General features: G+C 38.0%; 1 protein-coding gene across 1 annotated transcript in view; it reads left to right on the top strand.

The window, feature by feature from the left end:
- The first annotated feature begins 2,284 nt into the window (after positions 1-2,284).
- eya1 (EYA transcriptional coactivator and phosphatase 1) overlaps positions 2,285-23,881 on the top strand; it is a 62,813-nt gene continuing 41,216 nt past the window's right edge. The window contains exon 1 of the mRNA XM_080865602.1: positions 2,285-2,478. The gene's annotated coding sequence lies outside the window, so the exon portion shown is untranslated. The remainder of the gene's footprint in view (positions 2,479-23,881) is intronic.

The raw sequence follows: 23,881 nt of genomic DNA, 5'->3' as shown, positions 1-23,881 counted from the left end.
GTACATTGTCTGATTGGTTATGGTAATTCTTCATTTAGTCACAATAGACCTAACCTCAACCGCCTCGCGTCCAGTGAAATCACTTAAAACAGATGTGGCTGACGTGCGGTTCTAGATGGATCCATGAAAACTGTGTCTCACAAAAATGAGGTTGCACCAAAAAAACCCTCAAAAACGGGTCCTCAAATGTGCAGGAGAGTGTCCCCGTGAAGACAAAGCACGGGTGCATTGTTATATTTTACAGTCTTGCGTAAATCAAAAATTATAGAGGTGCTGAGAATAAAAAGCATCTGACATTTTTAGCGTGACAGTTCCGCCATTCCTGCGTTTAAGTGGCGGTGGGAGCTTTGTGGCGCTAGGCCGAGATCTCCTCCTGTTAAGTACACATCCTGTAAGCTTTGTCCCATGGCAGTGACCTGATCCAGCAGAAGGAAGCAACCAATCAGGAAGATATTAGATCAGCTCCAGGAAAAATTAATAAAATTCTCTCAAGTCGGCCTCACCTACTGTACTGAGCCCTGAGATTCATACGCAAGACTGAAGGCGTTCACTTTATATGCTTTCATCAGAGTGACTCCATTAAACTCCCCTCTCTCCAGGTTCTAATGATCTATGGGCATCATGATATGCCTCTGGAAGGTGTTGTGTTCCTTACAGCTGATGTCCAGACAAGGGTGGTCTGTGCAACCGGATCCTTTGACATCACAGAGAACATGAAAACATGAAACATAGTTATTGATCACAGAGTCCACGCTAATCAAATAGCACCCTGGTTTGTTTGAAGTTAAAAATGGTTACAGTGGGTGTTTACCATTGCACTTCAGGACCTTCCAGCCGCACCCCTCTTAAACATACACAGACAGAAGTGTTATTTGTATTGTTAAATTTACATTAAGTCCATTTTAATTGCATCAACCCACTAAACAGATCTTACAATAATGGGCCTGACAGAGAAAATTGCAATCATCTGTGAAGAGCCTGTGGCGGTATAATGGACAAACCTGATTAATTTAATCTTGTTGCACTCCATTATAGCTGCACTTTATCATTTCAACAGATGGAGCACTAAGAAATTAAAAAATGCTCTCAAGGATATGTGGCACTCTCTCATCCACTCGCATCCCTTTATCTGAAGGTGTGTTGGCTGCTGTGCTAAAATGAAGGCCTGGACTGGAACCTTTGGATGAGTGCATTTTCAGACCCAAATGAGATTATGTGAACAGTCAATTGATGCAACAAATCATCAGAATTGTCTTGTGATGTATTGCTGAAGGCTGTTAGAGGCTGTCCATCCAATCATCTAGCTCAATTACTTGATATTATCAAAGTAGCAGAATGACAATCGCTTTACTATATGGAGGCTTTTCACGCAAGAATGAATGCCGCATTCATTCAGCTGCTGTTTCAAATTGAAACGGTTTTTATAGTGCAGGAAAAACATATTCCTGATATTGCCAGTGAACTGGAATTTTGTAACACTCAATTAAAAGTGAAAACTGCAGCAACACAAACAGAATAAAGAGCTAATTTATTATTATTAATTTACATTACAGATGTTTCTAGAATTTATCCTAGTAGTTTATACAATAAAGTTGTTTTTCTTTTTACAGGTGGCCCCCTTGATATGTATTCTTGTTATAGTGTATACATCCTCTATAGATTACTCAGTTTGACTTGTTTTACAAGCCTTGAAAGGAACAATATCAGAAGAAAAGAGCATAAATCAGTTTGAAAAGAAATCCTCATAAACAGAATTTGTTGTTCTTATTTCCTCCTCGTCATCGTCTAAAACTATGCTATACTAAAATGCTAAAAAAGAAAAAAAAAACTAGGAAGCATTCATACACACACTAACAGCCAAAAACCGATAACTAAACAATGGCTCCCGTAGGTGGCGCTCTAATTCATATCCAAAAATTGCGAGACATGAGGATTACTGTAACTACAAATAATCATATTATGACTCACCAGAGCAAATGTCATTTTAAAAAGTGGATTTTTGTTTTCAAAAGGCAATTGAATGATTTTCTTTTCTGACTAATTATAAAACTATGCTATCAAACCAAAATGGTGGTGTGGGCTAATCTTACTGATAACAACTGCGGTTAAAATATATATATTAAATTATATGACACCGACAAGTAACAGCCTCTTGTTGAAGCCAAAAGTGAAGTGAATTATACCCTGGGTAAGCTTTCCTCGTGCCTGCCACATTTGATACCAGCGAGCAGCGCTCGCGCACAGACGCATGCGGATATCTTGCCAATTCACTGGAACCTTCCGACTCCGCTGCCATGAAAACGTTTAGCTTTAATGACGGACAATGATAAGCATTTTTACGTGATTGAAACCCCCTCCCTATTTTCCAGTCAGCAAAAGAAAGAAAAAAACGTTGACGGGCCAGCCGACTCTGGCGTTAATCTTTATGGACATGGATACTTGTTGCATGTGGTGACAGCGGCGGTACATAACAGCAAGGTAGGCAGCAGTCAAACCACTCGTTTCGCCTCGTCTTTGTTCTGTTGGCCATTTCTGCGCAGTTGTTCGGTATTTGTTTGACTTGTGTGGCGAATTTGACAGCGTGATATTGAGCCATTTCCAGAATGGGCGGGGACAGCGGGGTTACTTTCAGCGGGGCTACTTTCAGCGGGGCAGCCTCACAGTCCTCTGAATCACAGGATCGGTGCTCAGTGAGAAATTAAAGCTCCCTAAACTGCGCCTTTTTCTTTTAGGGTGACTGTGAATCGGTTTGTTTATTTTAGTTACGTCATTGTAAACGTTTTAATTGCAATTCAGTGTTTTGAAGTTTTCTTTGAATTTCTTTTATTTCAAGCGGTTTATCCTTCTGTAAAATTGACAATGCGTCAAAGAGTATGAACACTTCTGAACTTTTTTAATTGAATTTGTAAAAAAGCAGCACCAAGCCACATTTTGCAATAAAGAAGACCTATGCCTGCCCCTGCACTACACTGTGATTCATTACATGTGTTGACTCACCTCAATAACATATATAAAAACGTGTTTTTACACCCAGAAATGCAGTGATCTACGTACCAGTTGTGTAAGAGACATTTGTCAAAATATCATTTGCTCAAGTTGACAGGAGCTGTACCTGAGTTTCGCTCTCATCCATTCTGCCCCAGACTGCAGTCATTTTTCTGCTTAATTATTTCCCCCTTTTTTTAACCGTGCACCGCATTTGACAGTGATGGATAACAGGTTAAAAATGGACATTTTCTCCTCACTTAGTGCATGTTGGATTGGCTCAAGTATGCATGGTGTTCTTCCCTCAGACCAAAAGTCCTTGGAAAGATTGTGTTCCCCCTCTGTTTTCCCCATTCCTGTATGATACAGTTTGTCTTCATTTTCTCATGCTTCAGAGTTTTTGTGATGTATGGCTGAATCACATCAGCAAGACAGAAGTGTAGGTTATGTCAAAGTTATGCCATCACGATTCTGCTAGCCCTGCACTGCTAATTAAGCAGCTCTCTGGACCTACTGTGTAAAGGCGGTGGTTCCCTGATTCCCACCAATCAGTGTCATGCGTGCAGGCTCTTGATGTTCATAATCAAGCTGAATTTCTTCACCAGTATCCTGAATTTTAGATGTTTTGTTGTATTTTAGCCTTCAGTGCACAGACATGAGCATCCATTTATTTCCAAACTTGGTTTTATTTTATTTTTATGGTTAAACATTAAACATTGTTAAACAGCATTAACATCATTTATGATGTGGTAAAAATGTTTGAACCAATACACAGTTAAACACTCAATATTTAGTTGAAGAAAAGCAGCAAATCCTCACATATGAAATAATAAAAAAGAAGTAGCATTTGGTATTTTTTGCTTCAAAATATCCTAAATAATTAAAACAATCAACCTGTTATCAAAATAGCTGCCATTCCTTTTGATTAATTGATTCATTGTTATAAGATTATTCTGTAATAGTCTTCTCATTCTGATTACGTCATTTGACAAAGCCACAGTTTAATGTTCCTTTCCGTGGACTGCCCTTCAGAAATATCATCTATTATAAGAGGGGTCTGGAACATGGTCAAAATCCACAACATTGTAAATGACATATTTATTGTGACTTGTGGTCAATACTTTTTATAGCTTTTTATATTTCATAGGGTGATCTCACATCCTCTGAATACCGTATTTTATGGACACATTTATTGAAATTGTGGAATATCTTGTTTTGTTTTGACCCAATTTCTTTTCTTTTCTGTTGTGTGTGTGTGTGTGTGTGTGTGTGTGGGGGGGGGGGGGGGGGGGGGGGGTGTATCCTCAGTGGCCTGAGGTGGAACAGCTGCAACCCAAAGATCTGAGTTCAGAAATCCATCACTTTTTTAAAGTGTGGCTGTGCAGTAGAAATACTGCAATGTATCATGTCTGCAGCAATGAGGAGAACAATTTTCATTCACACATGTACTAGATTCCCTACTGTACTGTACATATGCTTCACGTTTTCTTTAAGACTTGACTTCAGAGGAAAGTTCTCCAGTCTGTTCTCCTTACTTTTGAAGTTACATGCTCCTCCTATTACTGGGGCCATGCAGTCTCCCCCATGGTGTCCTTGGACAGCTCTTTGAGTGCCTGAAAATGTTGCGGACCATTAATTCTGGATTGTCTTCATCTGTTTGCATAATTTTTCCTCCGTAACCGTTTTCCTCCCTCATTTTCACAGTCTGTGCTCTCAGGTTTATATTATTCTCTTTTACATATGTTTGAGGCTTCGGCAGATTTCAGTTTTATATCATTTTTTTTCAATACCACTGACAGTTGTTAAAGTTTTACATGAGTCTGTTTTATGGTATACAGCCTGTCAGCTGTGTACTGTACACAGTATGCTTTACAGCCTCTGTGCTGATGCTGACAGTTGAAACTCTTCACCTGCCAGCAGATAGGTTTACAGATATCTTCAACAATATTTTTTGTTCTTTTATTAAAAATTTCCAGAAACATGTAAAAGCATGAGTGCAACAGAGCTGTCAGTAAACAAGCAAAAAAAAAAAAGAAAAAAAAGTGGGTGTTCTCTTTAACTTTATATATTTTCTATTTTTTTCTGTTAGACTAATTTGCTGTCAGGCAGGAGGTTGTTTTTGCAACTCAGGCAGACTCCAGAAATTAATTTATCCAAATAACCAAGTCCTCCTGGGCCGTGGAGGTTGGGACACTGAAATGGCCCTGGTAGGCAAAGCCGTCTTTTGAAGTCTGGAATGTTTTGGCTGACTTAGAGCAGGCGACTGGAGTGGAGGGATCATTTTCACTGACCCATGGGATTTTTAACCATTTTCATATACCAAGAACAAAACAAAGTGAGGAAAAATGCCTGAGCTGATTTGCATTGACTTTGCTATCAAAAACCAAGGGGAAAAAATTAAGTGAGACTGATTTAGCGGGGCAGTAGATTTTCCTTCTTTTTTAAAAAAAAGTAATTTCTGGACTATGCTGACGATGGTGTATGTTACTTCATGGCTTAAAAAGTTTGACATATATTAAAAAAAAGAAAATGTAACTTAATGTGAGATGCCTGGTTGTCATGTTTCCATTCGTTCCATTCCTTTTCAAGACTACAGACTTTTTGCTGGTGGGATTGTTCTGTGATTTATTAAAAAAAACAAAAAACAGATCTAATAACAATCACCCTTATTAATGCATTGCATTAGTGCTAATTAGGTGGTCATTTGGACCAAGGGCAGAACAAATACAGGGCACATCCTAATAATCCAAACACTTTAATTGTAAATAAATGTTCTCATTAAGAGCATGCACTGGCAGTAATTTATTATATCCATTATATGAAATCAGCAAAATAGTCACATTAATAAAATTAATTTCTGTTTTTATACTCTATCCTATTAAAGACTTTAATAACAGCACCTAAATGGTATGCTTTTATTTAACAAGCCCAAGAAAAGGGAAGTGCAGTAAACCAAGCGGCGTGGAGTAAAGGGGCACTTGAGTTTCCAGAGTAATAAATAATTCACAGGTCCTGTGTGATGAGCTGCTGAGGACAGAAATCCCTAATGACAGCTTTTTATAACCTATGACTCAGCTCCCCATTATGCTTCTGACATCCCTACATAGACCACATCCCCTCTGCTTGCCCAGTGCTCACTCTTCTCTCGCCCTCCGCTGCTTCGTCTACTGCACTGACTAAAAGGAGTTATATTACACACTACTATGTGCAGTCACTTAATGAAAGAAACTGAAATGGGAAAACATATAATTTTTTTAGAAGCTAAATGTATGTAATTCATATAGCACATCCTAATGAAATTGTTAGCATTTAATTTATTTTACTTTATGTTGGAAACGTTTTTTGTTTGTGTTTTGGGGTTTTTTGTTCTTTCCCATATGCGCTGGAGTCACTTGCTAACTTCTTGAAGTGTAATGTAACCGTATTAGTCAACTGGCCTAATTAAATCTGTATGTGTATATTTTAATCTTGTAACAGTTATTTGTTTGTGTTCACAGGAAGAGAGAAAAAAGTATCTTTGTTGAATCAATATCTGCCTGTCTTGCTAGCTTTTTACTGAAATAGTTTGTCAAAGGATTTTAGTAAAAACAGCAGTTGTACTTGGAAATGTGTCCAAGTTCATGCGTGGTTATTCATTTCTTTCTTGTGCTTTGCTGCCTTAGGTGAATGCTGGAAGAACTAAGCTAAACTCAATACCCATTGCTACTGCTTTGTATGTGTGAGGTAAGAACCTGAATAATTGAGTTTCTCCAGTCCAACTTAGGTCTGTGACTTAAAGTGCTGCAGTGTGTGATTGGCATAATGGCACCATACCCCCCCAGGTAAGGTCAGTGCGAGCAACATCTGGCTCTATTGTGCATAATGCAGCTCCCAGTATGAAAGGCAAGGCCTCATATGGTTTTGGTTGATATCATTATTGTTATCATTTCCAAACTCCAGTTCTCACTAAGAATAGGTGGTTAATTTAGATGCAAAAAAAAAATCCAATTACTCAGACCTGCTTGCAGTTGTCCCCAGAGTTAGTGCATGGAAATAAATCTGGTGGCCTTGATTAAGTACCTGAGAATAGAGTTAGCACAGTGCTAGTAGTTTATAGTAACACAGTGGACATGGGCAATTAAGCCCACCAAGTAATTTACAGTACTGCTTGCAGGTGGTGACCAGGTACGAGCTGGGGACCACCTCAGTAACAAATTAGATCATATAGGCAAGGAGAGTAGAGGCTCTGTAGGACTGCCAAATAAAGTAAAGCAATCAAAGATTTTAAAAAGCTTGGCACGTATTTCAAATTTGTTATGATTTTGGTTTCTTTTTTTAAAGGAACAACATAGGGCACTGGGGTTTTTTTGTCTGTGATTTTCTGGAGAATGAATGATCACTTTTATACGTTGTTGATCTTTTTACGTCAACGTGGACTGTTCTCCTCTCACTGCTGCCTATTAATTATGAAATACTGTAGACCTTTCCCATTTAATTTTACTGCTTCTTCCTGCTGAACTTGGTGTGAAAGGCTGCTGTTCTTAAATAGGTGTATAAAAGTAGGAGCGGAGCGTTTCCCGAGTACCAGCTCTCCCCACAGCATTATGTCATCAGAGTCAAAAAGGCACAGCTAAAGAAAAATAGCTTGTTTCACACATAATAGACACCTTAACACGTGGAGCAAATGGAGCGCGTACAGAGCTACTTTTCTTTCTGGTCACAGGACAGACAGTGGCCGCCTTGATAAGAAAAGCATGTTTGAATGCATCAAATTTAACACTGCAGAAAGACGTGAATTTTGGAAAAAATAATATAAATTTAAAAAAAAATTTAACTCTAGGTGAATTTGTTCAGTGATGCCTTTATGATTGTACTGTACTCTGTGTACTCTATGTAACAGTGTTGAAAACAGTGCCCTCTTCTGCCTGCTTGCCAGTGTCTGTGCTGTTTGTCCACAAACTGAATGACTTGCTGTATTCCACAGTGCTGAGATGCACTCTGTGTGGCACCTTATCTGTCATTTATCAACCTTTTGTAGAGGTAATGACTAGGCTGTTCAGCCTTGGAAAAACTTCGACTACGTTGAGCTCTACTGTCAGCATCCTGGCCTTAGTGCGGGGGGATTTCATCAAGGCCAACACAGTATGATGGCCCTGCTCCCTGTAAGTGTCCACTGCTGGGCTGGTTTCCTCAGTAAGGCCATTTCACTTAACAGTCCAGTTCCCCCATGGCCCCTCTTATACTTTAGGTGTTTCATAAAACCCTCATAGTTGTATTTTTGTAGTATTTTGTGTTGTATTTTCGCAGCAGGAATAAAGTAGTAATAAAAAAACTTAGCTGCTTTAAAAAAAACTGTAAGTGATTTGCCTCTATTTTTATTTATATCTTTTAAACCTTCATAAATACATGTACATGTTTATTGCCAGTCATACCAAGCACAGTGGTTGGTGAGTAGCTTTGAAGGATGGACCATCTATTTTCATTTATGACCAACACCCTGCAAATAGTCTTAACAGCTAATTGGCATAAACTCCAATGATGTGAGCAGAACCCCAGCACCAGCAGCTGTGTGTGGTCCACAAATGCTTGCACAGCTATTTTAGAACCCCAGTCCAAAAGAAATATACAGTGTGTTCATGCTTCGCTTGCAGTGCAACTCAGAACATTTCGCCTTTTCTCCAAGCAGAGAAGTCTTATTTCTGTAATCTTCTTTAATATTGATATTTAAAGCATTCATCATGCAAGTAAGCATCAGATATATTTTTTTAATGTGCATGTTCTCTTTGTAAATAAAAAAAATATCCTGAATAGTCTTATAATAATAATTGATACTTTTAATGGAACATTTCCAAAGGTATGGGTTTGTTGGATATGTTGCGGGGCTACTGAGCAATAATTAGCATTTTGGCTGCTGATGTTTAATCTCTTATTAGCCTTCAGGTGACATGAAACAGCATCGGCTTCATTCTAGCGTTTGCCATTCAGATGCAGGTTGAGTGACAGCCACAGAACAGCACGTCTCTTATGTAAACCTTCCCTCTACTGCCACGAAATTAGAGTGCCTGTTGCTACACACTGCTGCCTCCTGCTTCTGCACAAATGAGAAGTAAGCACTGTGGTTCAGAAGTTCACATTTTGGATGCATGCCGGAACTACTTAAAACCAGTGACGTTTTCAGGGAACAGGTGGTCCGGGTGACATAATTCTGGCTTACTGTTATGATCCCTAGAAATTAGGTCCTGATACGCTGCCAGAAGGGTTATTACGCTGTCATTTTCTATAAGTTTTAGTGTATCTGTCTTGTTATTAATGGAAAAATATATGAATGCAAAGATATTGATACAAAATACTTCTTTGCAACTGCTTATATGCTTAAAGATATTAAATATCGCTACAGATAATTTGCGTACATGTCAGACATTAACACCCATCTTTTACATGTCTCAAAGCTTGGCTAAGAAAGCTATTTATTCTCATCCACTGTTAACTACTGGCACATATGCGTTAGAGTGGAATGCCATTCAGAATGCAGAAAATATATTTAGTTCTTGCCAACAGACAGCAAAAGGCACCAGTGGGTCTAGCCCCTGTGTGAGAACAGTTATTTCTGTCACAGTATGGACTTTCAATTACTGTAATCCGCTCCTTAAAGAACATTGATATGATTGATAAGATATGAATTTCAGCACATATTGTAAGTCAGTGGTGTCTAAAATCATAATGTAATGATTTGCAAATCATTTAAACTCTAGTATATTTAATTCATAGAATAAAGGCTATGTGTCATATACTGAAACTGAGATTTTTTTAAAATACATGTGCTGTTGTTGCAGAACAGTGCATTTAGGTGCAGCCCTCGCCACTTTTATGCAGACATAGTGGGTGCAAGAGAGAGAAAGAATAAAAGAATAAGACACATCTCCCTGAGCTCGACAGGTGGGTTGCTGGGCCTGCATTTCAGAAAAACTTGGAAAAAAGGCATGTTTAACATTGTTTTGCATCGCTGCTTCTCTCAGCATTGTCTATTCTACATCTACGTGTTCAGGAGCTGTAGTTGCTGTAGTTTTGAAAGCTATAGCCTTTCTTCCTTCATACAGGATTCCAGCTGCTTTACATTTCAAAGGATCATTTTTTGTAGTTTTTTACTTCATCATCTGCCCGATGTTTTCTCTGGATTACACGTCTAATGTTCAGGCATGCCAATTTAGACTTAACCCAGACAATTTTACAATGGAACCATGCAAATTTAATATGCATTGAATGGGTTTGGCAGTGTCTTGCTAAAATGCGCAAGGTCTTGCAAAAAACATTGCCTGGTTGACACTAAACCACTCTTTATTGCTTTAATGGTGCCTTCACAGATATGTGGTTACCCATGTGCACTAAGCACTACCATATTATCACAGTTACTTTGCATTTATTACAAAACAGATGTTCCCTGTTTGTTTTGTCTCAGTCCATCTTAAAGAAGCTCAGACCCACAGAATGCAGCAACATTTCTTGATTTTATTTCTGTGTTTCTTTTTTAATTTGCCTCACACAGTTTTAACTTGGAATGAACTGTGTTCACTGGCAATGTTTTTAGTTATGACATTTATCACCGGTTGGAATTTTTATGTTCTGTTTTTGATTTTTATTTATTTATTTTTTATTAAATAGAGGATTTAGATCATTTAATTTGGTAGTGTTTATTTATTTTCGGATGCAAGGTTGGCAAACTTTTATTTTTACATGATGGTTATCCGTTACACTGGCTTCTTGGGTGTTAGTCTAGGATATTGTGGAGTGAATATTTTGGGACATTAGAGCGTATTGTACCCTTTGGCTTTGTTGCTATCTGCATGCCTGCTTTTGGTTTGATACAAAATGACTGCATTAGAGAGATTTTAACAGTCTGACAGATCTAAGTTATTATTTTGAGTTTCTGTAAGCCCATTAATAGGTAGGCACTTATGGACGGTGGAAATACCCCACAGCTGCAGTCTGGCTGTTGCTCCATATGTTTCCCCCAGAAGAGCCTCAAACTTCAGTGTTGCACAGACATGTGTCCAGCAAACAGTAATACAAAGAGAAACAGATGTCTTGTTTTTAGTCACAATCAAATTAATAGAAAACATAGTTAGAAATCAGCTAGTATTTTCCATGCAGATGTGTAGTAATCCTTAATGTTTAATTTATTATTGATATGCATGTTTACATGTAACTCCATGGTGTTACATGTAAACATTTTATTTCAGGACACACTGTGAGGTCTGATAATTGGAGGTTTTATCTAAAACCAAGTCTACCAACAAAGTCAGGTGATTCAACAAGGGTTAAATGAGAACAACGCCCTGATAAGTGAATTACTTTCCTGGTATGAACACACAACAGTATTGTCCAAAAGCCCTCTGTTTATATTAGGAAACTATTGACCAGCTCAGCCAAACACTACCTATCCTGTTTAATTAGTAAGTAATTCCTGCAAAGTTGTCTTATACAAACAGTACAGAGCAGTGTGAATGGTTGCTGAGTGGTAAAGTGCTGCCTTCGTTAGAAAGGCAAATAACTGTTGGGTTGAGTTGTGTAAATATTTTAGAACCGAGCTGCACAACTGACTATTGCCCATCAGTGCAGTTGTGTATGTAACACCAAGCCCTATGGCCACTCATGTATAAAAATACTGTTTTATGGATGATTAAGCATGTTAAAGACAACACTGCTGTGTAATACTACAAAATACACTGTTTTTCCTTATGAAATTTTCCAGAGTTGCCTATTGTAACCAGTTTGTAAACCTTTTTGATCAGGGAAATAATAAAAACAATTTTGTTTTTGTCCAGGTTTTCACAGGCTCATTAATAAGTATTTTCAAGCATAACCTGATTAATGTACCTCATTAATGCCCAAATGACTGCAAAGTGATGATTCATTCATTTGCTAATTGTTTGTTTAATTAATTCTCATGTTAGCTTTAAGCACGAGATAACTCTGATATTAAAAAGCAAATTTATGCCTTCCTTGTACAGACCTTTAAGACCACTTTGCAATCATCTGGATATTAATAGTAGTAGGAAACAACGTCCTTGCTGCAAGTCAGACTGAATATTGGATTAACTTTATTATGATTAAGAAAACAATCTTGCATGATGGCAAATGAAAAAAGCTTAAAATAAACATGCAGCTAATAGCTGACATTACCACCATGGAGCCATTTATTTAATAAACTGTAATGAATAACCTGAGCAGACACTTCATTGGTGTCCGTGGCTCTGCATTATTGAAGTAATTCACTAATGATAATCCATATGCAAATGAGGATTATATAAATGAAAACTTAGATATGCTGTATTTGTTTCTCAGAGCAGATAACTGTGTCCTCATCTCTGAAAAATAATCCATGAGGTTTGACTAAAATAATCAAAAATAAGTTCTTTGGTCATTATTCTGATTTGCTACCATGAGTGAACAATACCTTTACCTTCTTTCAGTACTCAAACTTTTTAAATGTCCTAGAGGAGTTCTTGTTCGAGTCCCAAACCTACTGAGATCTCTAATGAAGGCTTTACCTTCCAGGCAAGCATATTTCTCCAAATGACAGTAATTTACATATGATGTATTTAGAGAAGGAGAGGGCAGGCTAATTCCATTTGGAGAGTTTCCTTTGTTTTAGGAGTCATTAGCAGCTAGCTCAAATCTAATTTTTACAATTTCATCAGGCCATCTTGGAAAGCCTCTGTGAGCTCATCAGAGAGGAGCATTTATTGCTAAGTGTTCTCTATTGCATTAGCACACAATAAAGCGGCCAGGGACTGCTACAGACGTTTATGGGGAATCCAGTTAACACTCTGGCAATTCGTTTTTTATTGGGACACAATCAATTTTTATTCATTTTAAAGCCAGAATGCTTTCTTTCATTGTGTGCCTACCCCAGCTTATTATCCCCTAAACTAATTACTCAGTTGTTTTCACAAAATGCTAATATTTATGTTAAAGATTTCCTCTTTTAAATTCAGACATGGCGTGCATATACATGCACTTCCCGCTAAGCTTTAAGCATAGTAATTGCATTCATTTAATTTGTGTAAGTCCTATTTCAAAGTATTACAGTATTAATCATTGAATCTGGCCCCTGGGTCAAATCTGGCACTCGGAGTCATTTGGTCCATCTTGGAATTTGAATTTTACCATTTTTAAACTGCAACAAAACTTGTACTAGCAGAAATGTGTGCATGTAGTGGACATACCAGGGGGGTTGAAACACGTTTTGCCAATATTACATATTCCATAATTATAATTAAACCAGAAAGAATTTCAGTTTATTTGCTAGGAAGACACTCTGCCCTGGCTTTGGCAAAAGCAAAATAAAATCATATTTTCACCACTCCTTACTAAAACCTATCCGGCATTATTTTGCCAAACTCTGAGTGACTCTGTATGGTTTCTTTTAAAGGGACTCTTTAGCTTTTTCAGTGCCCAATGTGATCTCTGCATAATTAGAAACCAAGCTATACTTTTTAAGAGTCGCTATTTCTATCCTTGATTTATGTTGATTTTCCACCATGACTTCAAATGGTATCCTTAATCACAGACAAGTCAAGCCCTATCAGATAGACATGAATGTGACTCTACCATACATATTTATGCAGTATATTGTATTTAAAATTAAAGGTACTATTTGCTTTACTGGTTGTTGGGTTGCTGTTTGTGGTGTGAGCTAGATGAGTACGTCATCATTGATAATGTTTTGTGATCAGTGCAGTATAATAATTAGATGCCTGAGTGTTCCAGAAGTCGAGACGAGCATGGACCCCTCTTCCTCTGCAGTAGTCTTTTCTCTTGTTTACCAAGACCATCTTTAAAGGCTCCCATTTGATGCTGATATTGTTTGTATCAGGTGTATATCTTGCACCTTTCAACTTTTTGTACCGAAGCAATCTTACTTCGTCGTCCTTGATCCACCACTGCTTTCCCATCAGTAAAATGCACAGACACAACTAGAGAATATCCATAGCTGCTATTAATGTGTATGTGTTTGCAACTGTTTTACTTTCTATGTGTGTGCACGGATATTCTTTTCTTTCAGTTTTGGGATTTGTTCTGCAGTGGCCTCTGGAATGCTTTCAACACATTGATGAGATGACAAGTTATCATTGATCTGTCCTTACTTAGTGGGATCTATTAAATAATGTATGGGCTCCCGTGCATTACCAGGACAATCTCCTGTCCTCGACCCATTAGAGGAGTAGGGCATGGGGCCCTAGTGGCTCAGGGCCCTCAGAGGTCCTTGGGCTTTCATTTAATTAAATTATCCTATAATGAAAACTCCCATAAGGAGATTAATTTTAATTATTTATCAGCGGCCGATTTGAGGGAGAGGCTGCATTAATAATGCATGAAAGGGCTAAACATTTTTCAATTCATCACCTTTTCCTTTTGTTAAAGGTGCAATTTATTAAGTGCTCTGCAGCTGCTAGAGATATTGGTGGTGGAGATGTGGGCAGCCAGTCCCAGAGGTCAGTCAAAGGGGCTGCTCAAGTGCTCAAATGTCATTTGATAATGTTCATATTTATTGGTCAATTAATATCCCTAAAATTCTTCTGTAGTATTAAGTATTGTACTAGTGTCTTTGCATGCATTTGTACGTGTTTTGAAAGATTTATCCACACTGTGAAAAAGAAAGTAACACTTTTCCTTTCCTCAAATATACAGTAATGTTTTCCTCTGTTTCTCAAAGCTTGATGGATTTTATATTAATACCTAAGGCAAGGAAGTAATCAAAATTATGCCGGTAGTTCTCTGTTGATGTTTGTATATCTCCATCAGATTGGCATGTTGATTCCCCTTGTGTGAGCACATTAGAACGCTTTGGTGTCTGGCCAACAGAATAGGGGAAGATTGTCGACTGTCGCACTGTGTGAAACTGTAATTAGCTGGCTTGGTAATGTACTTATTTGGGTCCCCCGGCTGCAGAGATAGCAGCACAGTTGAGAGCTGTAAGATGATACATTGCTGAAAACAGCTGCCTTTTTGTGTTATAAATGAACAAAATCCACATTTTGCTAAGTTTTGTATCACGGGAACATACAGGCAGACAAAGTGGCAGAAGTGGCTCAAGGCAGGAGACAAGAATGTCATTGGGATGGTGAGCGGGGTGCATTTATCAGCCTTCATCAATAGTTAATAAATAATTCAGGCAGAGTCTGGGGCTTCTTTAGGGCAGGGTTTCAGCTAGCTTGTAATTTTGTAAATTGCATAGTCATCATGCAATGGATGGGCCAGGCTCCTCTGAGAGCTACAGCTGTGAATCTAGAGCTGTATTTATACATGCACTGCAGCCCCAAATCTTTCTAGAATCACAGAGCTGAATGTCAAAATGCTAATGTCCAAATCTTGTAGAGTATGTGCTTCAGGTAACTGTCCATGTCTGCCCAGATACAACCTAAACCACATGGAGTAATTTCATTGGGAAGAATGCAAATAATGAGGGATATCTTCCATTGTTTGCAACATGTGAGAAAGTGCAAATTTGGATGATGTGTAGATTAGATTCTCCTGAAATGGTCCAGAGTTCATGTCTTTTGAAGATGCAAGAGAAAGATAGTGTTAACCAACTTTGTGTCAAAAATACCTACATTTTAAAGGTTTTGTTGCCCTCAGTATATCTAAACTAGAATGAATTTCTAGACGTAACTATAGATAAAAGTTTGACACTCAGTACTTTGGGTTGAAATTTTCCCAAAGCAGATCCACAGTTTGCCACATAAGCTTGGCTACAGCATGAACAATTTAAATCAATATTCAGAAAGTTGCTTTTTGTTAAATCATTCTCCCATCTTTAGACAAACTTCCACCAGATACTTGCACCAGCTCGCACCAGAATAAACAGGCATTTCTTCCCATTGTGAGTTATTCAAATTGTCTTAGCCCAGGTGCGGCTTTAACAGAACAGTCCATGCCCATTGAATGACCAAAGCCTTCAATTACTCAAAGTCAGCCTTCTGATACTCCTCCTTCAACAAAATAGGCCTTCTAATTGCCCCGACAGGTATTACCAGTTCTGCAACCAATAGCACACTGTTCTTCCACATTGTTTCCTAGGCAACTGGAAGTTTTGTGACCTATAAAAAGTTGCTACTCCTGTAACTGATCCGAGCCTTTGCGGTTGTTTGTTTCCATGGTAGGCTGCTGAGCTATTTATATGTCTGTTTAGTTGGTAGTAGTAGGCAGAGAAAGTTTTGCTAGCAGTTTTATTCATTTATTTATTTTAGGCAAAGTTTATGTTGGTGTTGATAGTCTGAGAGTTGACATGTGTTTAAGAACAAAAAAACACCTGGGGCTTCAGCAACTGAGTCACAAAGTTGAGAGGAAGAAGGCTTAACACTCTCATCCCGGTTTTCCCTCTGTATGCTCCTTATAACAAATAGTGTTTATTTTGGAGTCAGAGGCAAAGTCCCGGTCGGCCAGAATTTCTTTGTTGTGGCTTTGTTAGCAAAGACATGCAGATCTGCTGGTATTGATGAATCATGTGTTCATCATCAGAGGTTACTAGCAGTTCATCACACTTTCCCCTTGTGATGTTTGACTATCAAAAGGTTTATCAGGGATTCCTCATTATTAAAGTGATAATTTATCTCTGATTCACAGGTTTGAAAAGGTATATTATTTTTCAAAGGTGCCATGTACAGAGTTCAAGGAGAGATCTCCCTGAAGGTATTTGGCAGCTGTAGCAAGCTGAACTCCAGTTTTACTCTTGTCTCTTTCACTCCCTTTACACAGCATGCAAAAAACACTATAATATCACTTGTTAGAGAAGTGTACCACCATTTTTCTTAGTTTTGTTTCAACTCACAGAGACATTTACACAGATCAGCCACGAAATGTACTGTCCCAGACATTTGTGCAGACCAGCACGCACCTATGGCAGCAGGCTCCCTCTGTGCTACAGTACACCCAGCATATCTGTTCAAAGACAACTCAAGGAGTACAAATGAGAGCTGAAGCTTCAAACTCTACTGATCCCGTTCTGTTCAAACATTGTTACGGAACAAGCATGATCCACCAAGGCCCCCCCACCTCCACTTTTCTCCCACTGCAGCTCACAGTACCCAAAAGATTTGGTGCCAGTGTCCTTGTGTCAGACACAACAATACAATTGCAGAGGTCCTTTGTTTATGTCCGCTACGGGTCAAAGAACTTTTGATGGCACGAAGGAGACCTAAACAATAGTAGACAAGTCCTGTTAATCCTGTGGCTGTGAATATTGTACAGTTGTTTGCTTTATATGCATGTTGTTGCAAAAAATTTTTTATGCCTGTGACAGCATTTCTTTTTTTTAAATCAGTTCATCATCTGTAGCATTGTCATTTAGATTACATATATGCAATGCAAAAATAAGACTGCTACTTGGTCACTTATTTTGAGATCTCATAAGAGTGGGAGGATATTTGTTAGATGGATGTTTACACCAGGTGAACTATCAATAGGAATTCATGTAGGTTATAGTCTCAATACATTAATTCAACTAACAATCAACTACTGCCATCTTTAAAGCCTTTTACACTGCGTTAATCTGACCTGGCAAAACATTTCCAGGTACTGCACACTTTTAATGCCATTCTTTTGGTTACATGTCTGCTGTAGCTGGTTTGTTGCTTTACGATTTAAATCCAGCTGTTACTTCACAGTCTGAGTCATTTGCATAAGAGAAAACTTGGCACAGGCAAACAGGCAGACACCAAATCTATTCTTTTCTGCAAGAATTATCTTTTTACCCTTACCTTCTGCCTGCAACAATGTTTTGTTTTGTTTTTAATTAAAGACTGGCAATAGGATTGCGGTGTTACTGTACTTAAGTTGATGCTAAAATACACAGAAATACTGCACACTAACACGAGCCATATTGACAGAGAAAAGCGTAAATTCTGAGATTGTTTTTCTTTAAATCAGTTATACCAAAAAAAAAGAAAGAAAAAAAAAGAGAGACAGAGAACATATTTTCTCACAAGCACAAAGGGAGAGTGTTCTGAGTGGAGTGCATTGCAAATTCCATTTCCTCATAAGGGAAGTCACCTTTTAGAGGGGCCACTGCTGCTCTGAACACATCAAGAGGAAACAAACATGGCATATCATTGACTTTTAATGATTTCATTCACAGTGTCTGTAGAAAATGCACTGCATCTCAACTCTTTACTGACTTTTCAGTAAATTATGTATTCGTTGATTCCTCTTGGTTTAAACTGTTAGCGCTTCTCCTGGCGGTGCCATCTTTGTTTTTTCATATGTAAAGTAACTTAGACAGCTCTTCCTGTCTACTGGATATTGATAGTGCAGCAGTAGTACTCTAAGAAAAACAATAAATGAAAGGCTGTCTCCCTTACTCGTGATGGCTGCAGCAACAAGTACCAGACACATGCACAGAAGTCACCTAGAAGTACTTTGAGGGGATATATTAGTAGAAGAGTCAGTGCTCCTCCTGCATTGTCTGAAACTATAATTAATGCATTGCTTATTTTGAAAATCTGGAAATATTTCACTAGCTAGCTGCTGTTTGTTAACTGTATTCACAACTTTATTGTGGAGCTCAGTGTGTTTCTTGCTCCTGTATAAAATAAATGAATAATCTACGCATCAGCCGGCCGACGTGCAGAGTATGCAGATAAACCCAGCTGTTAAATGTGTCGAGGACTTAAAAATTACTGAAAGCTGGTGTCCAGTGGCGGTGCTCATTCATCACTGGAAATACCCAAGCTATGTTTGCGTGCACTTGTTTCTTTGCGAACAAATGTGGATGTAGGCTAAATATAAGTTATTGTCCGGTCTGTGCTATTTCTGTTTATTTGGGACAAATACCTGATTGATAATGCCCCTGGCTTAAATCCTCATCTGTGCTCTTGTATCATCCCTTGGCAAATATGGCACTGCAACTTGAATGTGGAAGCATTTTCTGTTAGTAAGACAAACCGCTGGCTTGCACAGCAGTGCCTCTTTTGTAACTGTATTTAGTCACTGAGGAGAATGGCACAGACCCAATCCAAGTGTCTTTCATCTGGCCAATTCAAACAGACGTTTGACCCCAGACATTTGCCTAATGTGTTTTTGTTATGTGGACTCCTGGCTTCACAAATGTCACAGTGGTTGGACTAGTGGGGGTTTGGTAAGTGAGTCAGAGAGGAGGACAGAGTTTGCCTGGAGGGGTGGGTTTGAGAGGCAGCAGTTATGTCTATAATGTCTGCATTTTGCACTCTAACCAATTGGGAGTTGGTTGGTGGTGAACATAAGTTCCACTGATGACCTGCCCCCCCCCCGCCTCCTTGCGGGCCAGACCCACTGCAAGCCTGTTGATCAGTGGCCTGGCCTCTAGTGCTTTGCTGACCTGGGCAGCTGGGGAAGAGACGGGGAGTGCCACATTTCTGGCCGCCTGGGTTGCACAAGTCAGAAGTCTGTCCGAGACAGTTGGGGCAACCCTGACAAATGCTGCCATTAAAGGGGTGGTGAAAATTTATTACCAAACATATTGGTATTTTAGGGTGCAGCTAATTTAGATTTAGTAGTGTTGCTGTGAGGCTGTATAGTTAAACCAGAATGCTAGAGAAATTCTAAAGTCTTACTCTTCATTATCACAACAGTTATTAATATCTGCTAAACCTACTGAGGAAGAACCCTCTTTACACTCAGATTTGTTTCTGTGCTTGATTGCAAATTTTAAAATGATGTGACAGCTATAAGCAGATCCCACAATTTGTTATATCAAGTGAAAATGTGCTTTTGTGTGCATTGCCAAAGAATTGCTGCTGAATGACAAAAATGTGCCACTTCAATATGTTTTGATTCCTTTTTCTGATTGTTATTGCATTTGCAGGGAAGGCATCTGAAAGCAGTTATCCACTGTGTAACTTTTTTACATTAAATTATGAAACTTTTTTGGGTTTTGGTAAAAGCTGATGGCGAACGAGGGCCTTCTATTTTAAGTCGATTTCAGACTACTGAGGCTTGGCAAAATTATATCGATAAAAAAGACAAGCGACTGCAGAGGGTGAAATTGTTTTTCCCTGCTTTCATAATGGAGCCGTTTATGAGTAACATGAGCACAATAAAGAAACAAATACAAAAATAGCCGTTTCATCATTTTTTAAAATTATATTTCAATGCTATTATGAAGGGTTGTTAGGGTATAAACAGCTTAGATAAAGTGTACCTGTTTCGTGGTTAATAATTTCTCCGTAAAGCCATGCAAGATCAGTTTTCAATGCGAACTTTGTTTCTAATATGGACAGCAACATATAGATCACATTCATGACTAGAATAAGCAGTTTAGAATATATCCGTCTCTAAAATTTTATAGCCTTATATTTCAGTGTTTTTAGCTTTAGAGATTGTGATAAGAGCAAACTATAGATCATACTGTCATAGCATACCATTGGGTTGCATGAGCATTAAAGCTGGAGAACATGTTGATGTTCCTACTCATCAGTTCGTAATTACATAAGTTCCCAGTATTCATAGGTTGGACTATACTCTTCTTTAATCTAGTTTTTGTTCTTGTACAGACATCTATAAAATGTTTCACTGAATTTTGCAAAATATGTCCACCGAAAGATGAAAACAACATCAATTACACAAATAGGTATGGTAAAGCTTTTTCTTGCATGTTCATATATGTTAATGTCAGCTGCAAAATGTGTGTCTATATTTGCAAGGAAAGTTAGGTCATTGTTAAGCCAAATTCCAAGAGATAAATCAAAAATCCACATTTCACTTACTTATTAGAACAAATGTTCTATTAAAGATTTCTTTATCTTTCAGCAGGACGTATATTATGTATGTAATGCCCACAGTGATAGCTTACTTCCAGCCCTAGCAATGTCTTATTCTGAGTAATAGGTCTCTGAAGTGTGCTTGTTTGGCTTTTTTGGGGCCATTGGAGACCAATAAAGTATCTGTCTGAGGATTTTCAGGGTTCCTTATAGACTTTCCCCAGGTGTGCTTCACTGGTCATAAACTACACTTGTCTCTTATGGCGTATTCATGGACAAATGTGTCCATGGAGAGTTTTTAACTACATGCCAGTTAGCAAGCACCGGGGCAACTACAAAATATAGTAACTGCTTTTGTAAATTCTTAAATCTGAATAAGATTGAGTTAAGTATAGATATTTCATATATATATATATATATATATATATATATATATATATATATATATATATATATATATACATATATATATATATATATATATATATATATATATATATATATATATATATATATATATATATATATATATATAGTGTGTGTGTGTGTGTGTGTTTTTCTTAAATGGCATTTTCTCATAATTCAAAACATGTTTCTTGTGTTTTATTTGGAATCAAGATGACTGCAACACTAAGGTCACTCTGTTCATTTAATTTTGTGACGTCCACTGAGGTTAACCATTTCCTTTGTTCCTTGCTTTCTGGAGAAAAGTGCTAGTGTATTTTCATGTCGAGGTATGCTGTGTTTACTTTTATCGCTGCTCCTCAGCGAGCCAATCCAACCTGATGTTTGTTTATAAGGAATTCAGGCTTCACTAAGAACTTTCATTCACCACTTGAAAGCACTTGAGTTGCTACTAATTTACCTTGAGGGATTTCAAAATTATCTGTCTGCACTGTCAAAATCTTTTTTGTGGTGGCAGCTTATCATCATCAAAGATTCTCTTTGGATTTAATGAAAAGCCTGTTAGATGGGCAAATGTTATATTCTGTTTACTTGAATACTGGATGCAGAAAGACATTTTGAAATGTGTTAACATGTTTTTGGTCATCAAAACGACATTGGTTTGCTTTTTGTTTTTGCTTCGAGTGCTGGAGTTGTCATTGTTGCTAGGAAAGTTGCTTTTAAGTCTACTATTACAGAGTTCAGAAGAAAATCCATGCACTCGAAGAGAGAAGGAGTGGAATGGTATTGAAAGTGATCTTGTATTTCCCTTGGTCATCAGACTACTCTTTCTTTACCAAGGATATGTCGCTCTGTGTTGCTTTGTTTTGAACAGGAAACTTTACACATTGAACAGCTCAGGAATATCCAGCAACTAGCACTTACCAAGCTCCCTGACAAATTGCGATCCGGCAAACTTCACGTCACACTTGGGTCAGGGGCAAAGTTAGGAGTGGGAGGTTTGTATAGTTAAGGTTTTTTTTTTGTATTTTCTCCATAGTTAAAAGGTGAACACTTCACCCGGTAATGTCTGTATAAATATATAAAACTGTTATTTTATCCAAAGTTATCCCAAGTTCAGATTTCTCTTCTTGGGGGATGGTTTTGAATGTAATGCTTTGCTGAGACGTATGTCAAAAAAGGAACTTGATCCTCCAACGTGTGACATTGTGCAAACACTCTAGTAGTTCTACCCAAACAAGTTTGCAGCATATGCATATGAAAATATTGCAACTGTGTCACCGGGGTGTTAGCATTTTGTTTCATCTGGACCACTTGATCCCTTGTCACACCGTTCCTGCTCCCTTCACACTGTTTATATATTCTTTGTCAAGTTAGGTAAACTCACTTTACTGAGATGTTCTCCTTTGTGGAACAACAGAGTAAAAAAATTGCCACAATTACTTGAGTTAGATCTATGTTAACTCTTAATTCTTTATCTGAAAAACTGCATCAGCCAGTTGGAATTGAAGTCTCTCTTTCCATGTGTGCAAGAAGCTGAGTGGATAACCTATTGGCAGTGGAGGACAGTGCAGATCTCTCCTCACTCTAAATTGCAGTTAGGCATCCCTGCAGCCCCTCATGAAGACCATTGAGTCCCATCAAGATAATCCTTAATAAAGAACGGCTTCGCATTTAATCTTAGCTCTCTTCTCAAATTTCTTACTTGATATAGTTTTTGGCAAGTGGTGTTTTAGCGCTGATGTCAGTCGAACAGTATCAGTGCATCTTTTGTTAAGCTTCCATCTGGCAGATGTAGAGGCACTCTTAGTTTTTACAGTTCCACAAACGATTATTTTATTGCTCTAATCTGCAAGTTTTTTTTTACTTTGAATATGTTGAGTCCCCCTAACTGCGATAGTGTATCGTTGCTCTTTTTGATTCTGTGCAAAACTTCAGTTTTAAAACTCATAATATTGACAATTCACTTCGAAGTTCAATCTGCTATTTTCCGTAAGATAATTTTCATTTATTGACCTTAAATTTAATACTCCGTGACATGAACATAGTAGTTTAGCAGTAAAACTGCTAGATTGATTGAAACTTCGATTCACAACATTCAGATGCAGGATGCATGCAAGAGTGTAAGAGGAAAATCTGAGTTTAATCAATGAGACATAAACAACTCTGGATAATTATACTGTACAATTTGAAAATAACTCACTTGCAAAATTACATCTCAATCTAATTTTACACAGCCACTTAAAACGGAGAGTCACTGAATGAATGTAGTATCTTAATTGGCATGTGTACCCGTCTGCTATTAGAACTAGTTACTTGAGAGCCCCCAAGCATCTATTAGTCAATTTAGCTATTAAGAATCTGTTCAATGTGCAATATATTTCGTGATCTGATATTGCAATGTGATCCTGTGGATTTACCTGTGGGCTGAGGGTTTGGAAAGGCAGGCAGCGCTTGCATTTCAGGCACGTCCACATTATTACTGCACTGTGTTTAAATCAGGAGTAGTGCAGCCCGGATCTATTTCTGTCAGCTCCTCGTTGACTACTGCTACACAGAGGCCGGTTGGTGGCGACCTGCTTTCAGTATGGGCCTTGAACACTACAGCTGATCAGGTGCAAACTGATTAACTCATTTTCATTAATATTAAATAAATACTATCATAATCATATAGATTTGAACGTGCTCTTTCGGTGACATGTGTGACATTATTTAATTTCTTATCATCACCAACTGACTGGGAGTTAACAAGATCTTCAAGTAGCACACAAAAAGCC

This window comes from Rhamphochromis sp. 'chilingali' (assembly GCF_963969265.1).
Source record: "Rhamphochromis sp. 'chilingali' genome assembly, chromosome: 18".
NCBI classification, from domain to species: Eukaryota; Metazoa; Chordata; class Actinopteri; order Cichliformes; family Cichlidae; genus Rhamphochromis; species Rhamphochromis sp. 'chilingali'.
This window is presented reverse-complemented; position numbering and strand designations above follow the sequence as displayed.